This window comes from Necator americanus, chromosome X (genome assembly GCF_031761385.1).
Source record: "Necator americanus strain Aroian chromosome X, whole genome shotgun sequence".
NCBI classification, from domain to species: Eukaryota; Metazoa; Nematoda; class Chromadorea; order Rhabditida; family Ancylostomatidae; genus Necator; species Necator americanus.
Window position 1 is genome coordinate 28988696 of NC_087376.1, and position 6271 is coordinate 28994966.

Sequence of the window (6271 nt, forward strand, 5' to 3'; positions counted from 1 at the left end):
TCCTGAAACTTCCTGAAAAATTATGTGCTGTTTGTAAGCAATGGAATGATAAAGACATTCTGCGATAAGAAATGAAATGATAGTGACTCCATTGCCCGGCTGATATAAATTATTTAGTCTTATTTTAACATCTACAGTAATACCGGGAATTTATATATAATGCAATCAAATATATAGATGCAGTACTATGATGTAATATTAAATTATTTAGTTCTGTTTTAACAGCTACAATAATTCTGGAAATATATGAGTGAATTATGCAATCAAATGTATAGATACAGTGATATTATATTAGAGACAAGTTTTCAAAAATAGAAAGCAGCAGATTTCTTACGCTTGTTACGAAATCTTATGAAATGTGATACGCATGACTACCCACGGCGACGTTGCTTACGGACCAACCCCTCCCCATTATCATGTGTAAGAAGTCATCAATCATCTAGAGGATTCGTTTCTTACGTAAAATGTTGCGAATACAAATATTTTAACTGCAGTTAATAACACTGTAAGTTCTGGATTCTTCTTTTTTTCTGAAAAAAAAAACATCCAGAATTAACACACTTTTACTTTTCACAGTGACATCTTCTGTGGTAGTAGTTGTCCCGTAGTATTCAATATTAGATCACTATTTATGTTGTTTATTCGATAATATTCTGTAGTAGTAGATTTTCTGGACTCATACAAATTAACTGATGTACAATTTAAAGAAAAATGGGTTCTCTGCTTAACCTCTTCCAAAAAATTCCTTCATCATATCCTTTCTAATAGAATATATTGCAGTATTCAGGCCAATAATGTGCCAAAAATTCATCCTATTAATTTGTTTTGTAACAAAAAATTTTAAACTAACATCAAAAATCCATGGATTTATGTTAATTCATTTGCTATTATCTTAACAACTAATTTCACACAAACATTTCTTCTAAAATAGAATGGATTGATGTAAAAAAAGGAGGGGCAAGCCACCAGATAGGCACATGAACATCGATATGTTTGATAGTTTACCTAATTGCTACGTCTACGAAAGTGGTAGTAAATGTAAACTTACTGTATCATTTTTCCGATATAAGTAGGAAAAAATTGCTGCAAAATTTTCATATAGAGCATAAATCAAAAATAAATTGGATTGATTAGTAATTAGAATGATTAGAATAAATTAGATCAATCATTAGATTATATTAGATCAATTATTAGATTATATTCGATGGTTTACTGAAGTAGAAACGAAATGAAATGAACATCTATTACATTCTCAAATGAAACCGCATTTTAAACAAACCGAGTCGAGAAGGGAACATTTAATGATGAAAGATGTTGCTGCTGTTAGTGCGACATTACAATTGGGACAAAAATACATCCATTATAACTAAACTGATAAGTGCTGCCTATACCGCTTGGTGCCTGCTGAGCGCAACGGGAACGAGGACAAAATGAGCTACAGTAATTTGCAGCCAGCCAAGGCGAATGTCTAATGGAAACATGAAAAAAAAAATTAAAATGACCTTGTTTTTTTTCCCTTTTCCACAGGTGATAATATTGTCTCTGAATCAGAATGTCACAGCCACACAACTTCAAACTTACAGGCAAAATTCGAGCAAAATAAGCTACTAGAATTTTTACGTGGAATATCCTGGATGTTACAATAAGAACCAGAACATTGCCGTCATGTTCTCTTCCGGAGTGCACAAATTGAGGATATTTGCGGATAAGTAACAGGCAGAAACCACCTGTAATATTCAGGTGCTACATATTGCATAAATGTCAACAAATAAAAACTCTCGAAACAATACTTGAGTACTCCACGTATATCCTGGAATGTGATTGAAGAGATACTTGCAACCTAACAACTCATTAAAAAGAGTGTATTAGGATTAGGAGTATCTTTTCCTTAAGCAACGATCAATCGGAGCAGAATTATGAGAGCACATAGTTACAAGAGTCTTGAAGAAATTTCAGGAACAATCCTTCTATAGCAGTCTGAAGATAATTTAACAAGGTATTAATTCTAAAAATACCTTCATTTAACTTTTGCTCAGTTGTAGCCATATTGCGGTTACTGTATGTGGTTACTTCTTAAAACATTTACATTTTCATGAGATAAATCTTTCGTTCCGCCAAACTTAATTATTACATCCGTTTTGTAATGTACCCAGAACTTTCTGGAACCACTGCAAATACTGCAGCGATAGAAATGTATCTGTACAAGAATAAATGCAGTTACTGTGCCAAATAGCAGAATCATACGGATTGGGAATGAATGTATTCTTCTGGAACCGCTCCACTTGAAAACATCTGCAAGGACTTCCGTCCAATTTATTGCTGCCGACGAGCTCACGGACCGTTTCGAATCGGAACACATTTCTGAAGGAAATTACTGTAAAAAAAAAACCACTGATCTTATATTCATTTGTAGCGACTGTACTGCAATACAAATTCATGGTCTTTTTGCGCCGTTAAGTTCTTGAAAACAATTTAGAAGAGTCTGGAGAAATATTTCTCAAAAGAATTTGAACTGGCGTTGTATACAGTGAGATTTTCAGCCGTCTTTTTTTTTAGCGACAAAAAAAATCAGCCTACTGTCACACGTATCAAAAGTTTTATATAGATACCGGTTCCAGTAAACGAAAACTTCCAACAGCTATACAGCGGCAAACTTGTTCCACAAATAAATTTCAACGATTGCAAATAAATTGCGGTTACACTTCTTTCTTGCAGTTTTCAAATTAAATGTTGGACTGAAATAATGGAGAAAATTTCCAGTAAAACTAATTTAGCGAAATTTTTTCGTATCGCCTCTAACTTTTAGAGAAAAGGTGAAAAATCGAAAAATCTCAAGAGGTGAATTACTTTAAACTGAAACTGCTAATTATTAGCTGAAAAATTGTTCTCTACAAAAATCGTATTGGGAAAAATGTTCTCTAAAACTTCTCAAATTCATCCAGCCTTGAAAGGAATTGGACAAGCGACTGCGTTAACCGATGTTGAAGTATAAGTAGTGAAGACGGGACTACGTACATACATCCGGATATTAAAAAAACCGTGAAATTGTAGAATTATTTTTTGTAATTTATTTTTAATTCTATGAAATAAAACATCTGCAAAAACGTTCCATTCAGTTTAATTTCTGCGAGATAGAGTAAAATTTTATATTTTTTCGATTTTTTATTATTTTTAGAACAACCTACCGAAACGTTTTATTATTCTCATTATTATCCTCATCTACTCCGGAACTGTCATAAGTTTAGTGGAACAACAGAAAATACAATGCATATTGTATAAAATAGATAAGTCAAACAAATTAATGGTAACATATAAAACACAATGGAAGAATACCACGAAGAAATGAGGAAATAGTTACCTGGTTAGAGTATATCACTTTCGAGTAAGGTAAGACTCCAAAATATCAAAAAAAAATGATTAAATAGAAAGGAAGAAAAAGAACTTAAGTACTAAGTAGGGTCAGATTACACTAAAAGCATTAAGCACTACCAAAACAACGCAATTTTTCATTACTTTCAACAAAACACTATAAAATATTGTCAAATGTCGTCGTAGTAATGTTATCTGAGCGAGTGCGCTCTACAGTAATTCAAAGGAAAATCCAATGGGTTCTCAGCGATTTCTTTTTTCACTTTTCACTTTTCAGTTTTGAGGATTTGTTTCATGTTTTTTGTTTTTGCTCATTAGAAAGCAATGCTTTTTTTGCGAATTTTAAGGACTATCAAAAAGGAAAGGTGTGTTTTGCGCAGAAGAAAAATCGTTATTTTTGTACTGTGTCTACTGAATTAGAAATAGCATTTGAAAATGAATATATTCTCACATGCATTCTGCGTAAAACAATTTTTTTAAGATTTTTTTTTTGAGGAAAAATCACTTCCGTTCGAGGCTCTTTTCGTGTAAACATGTGGGAAATAAATGGAAAAAACTGCGCACAATAACGAGACAAAGCTTTTTTTCTTTGTCTTATCTTTTTTCGATGCTGAAAAGTGATTGATTTATTTCCAAAGAATTTGATGTGATGGTCACAGTTCCAGGATCCACATCTCATCATACAACGTTCAATCGAGACTTTTCAAACTGAAGACAAATAAGTTGGAGAACTAGCTCCTCGTCGAAATTCCTGATGGTTTCTCCTGGAGACAAAAAAAAAAGAATTAAAATAAATTAATATAAGACTACCATACACAGCGATGTCATCAAATGCAGATAATTTTCAGAAAACGAGAGCTTTCAGTTAATGCACTTAAAATGATGAATACTATATGATAACTTCAAATGTTACTATGTTGGACTCCAAGGTGACACACAAACATTTTCCTGTACACTGGAAAGTTGTCGCGATCTGATGGGGGCAGCCGTCGAGACGACGTCACCGAAACTCCACTAAGAACAACGGAAACAAGTAATCTCGAACGAACTTTGTGCCACGTTTTTTTCCCATGATTTATTCATCCAAAACAACGATATATAGAATCGTGAAGCAAAAGAACTTAAATTTTCAATCTCGGAACAAAAAATCAACTAAAAAATAATAATATGAAATCGGATGTATAGTGCAGAAGTGAACGATTGCGTCATTAAACTATCTCCGTTTCCAATTAAAGTTCCCGCCCGACCCGCTACAGTGCATATTCTAATAAAGACCGATCGCTAAAATCTATAAACAACCGCTTTGTCTTTTCACAAAGAGAAGTCGAACACCATCATTGTAAAAGTTCGGGGCGAATCGTAACAAGAGTGGAACCAAGCGTTGTTGGATGGCTGCATGTTATGCATAGGGGGAAACAATTTGTAGTGTCTAGCCGAGGGATCGTGAAGCAAAAAAAAAAACTTAAATTTTCAATCTCCGAACAAAAATCAACTAAAAAATAAACAAACAAAAACCTTCTGCTCTCACGTCCATCCTTTGAAGGCGAAATTGGCGACAATGTTGGGATCTCTATACGAAAAGGTATGGTTAGGGATGTAGATCACAAGAGTGAGCCCAATCACCCTTAATTCCTCCTAATTATCTTGAAAAACAGAGTGAGAAAAAGCTTAGACTGTCGAATTTTCCTACGAGACGTCTAGTAACGTGACATATCTGTGACCGCAAGAGGACGGACAATTAGTGGGCTGCTGATGCGTCGCGCATGCCTGCGCTGGCACATGTGGCACGTTGTCGGGTGCCTTGTAGGGAAATTCGATCAACAACGTCGTTTCCCACGTTTCAGATTCAGCGAATTGAACGTAGTTGCGTTTATGCTCGTGATCTCCACTCCTAACCCTATCCTTTCGTGGAGAGACTCAACAACGTCAATTTCGTCTATTAAAGTGAATTGAAATTTCATATGAAACATTTCCTAATAAATCAAACGGTGCTTATTAAACATTAGTTTTCATCTATAATAGGCCTACGGTTGGTCATTGGGGGAAAAAAAACAAAAAAGTGCAGCGAAACTGCACAGCACATCATGGAAACCAATTCTTCAACTGCAGAAGGTTCTTTTTTTTTAGCAAAAAAAAAAAGTAAAAAGGAAATACCACGCGTGGACCCTCCTTACCCAAAGGACTCAAGACGTTAAAAGCGAAAGAAAGTCGATTTCCTGTACATGAGCGAAATAGGCTTGATACGTTAGTATAAAAACTAGAAAGGCGCTTTATCACGAGATTTTAAACACGTTTTGCTTAAATCACATGTCTTGACACGATTTGGTAACCTAGTTTAATATAGATTGAGAACCAGCTACAATACATACATGGAGTAATTCCTCCGCATCTTATCATACTCATCCTGAATTCTATCCCGAAACTATCAAAATCCTACCCTTGCTTAAAAGGTTAAAAAAAGCTGTCGACCCAAAAAAATCCACATTTTATGGTCGATGAGACAGCGCATGATCTTCACCTGCTCCTAATTTCTCTACTGTATCGACTATTAATGGTAGTTGGAAAATGCGAACCAGTCCCAGAGGTGTCAAATATTTCCTGACGTCTCTGACGTACGGATATCATCAAGAGATTTTTGCAGGTTCTGATCACTCTCTGCTATCACCGAGTCATCGTCATCATCCTCACCTTCTCTGTGTCCCTCATATTCATTACCTTATTGTTAAACCTGTCATACCACAACACCATAAAATTGTTCATCTTCCATTTTAAAACATTATCATCAAAATTTTGCACACTTTATTCATATGTATTCTTTTTCTTTCACTTCCACATACAAACAATGACATTAACGAATAAATAAATGTAAAAAAAATAGTATTCCTAGAAAATTGTAATGATA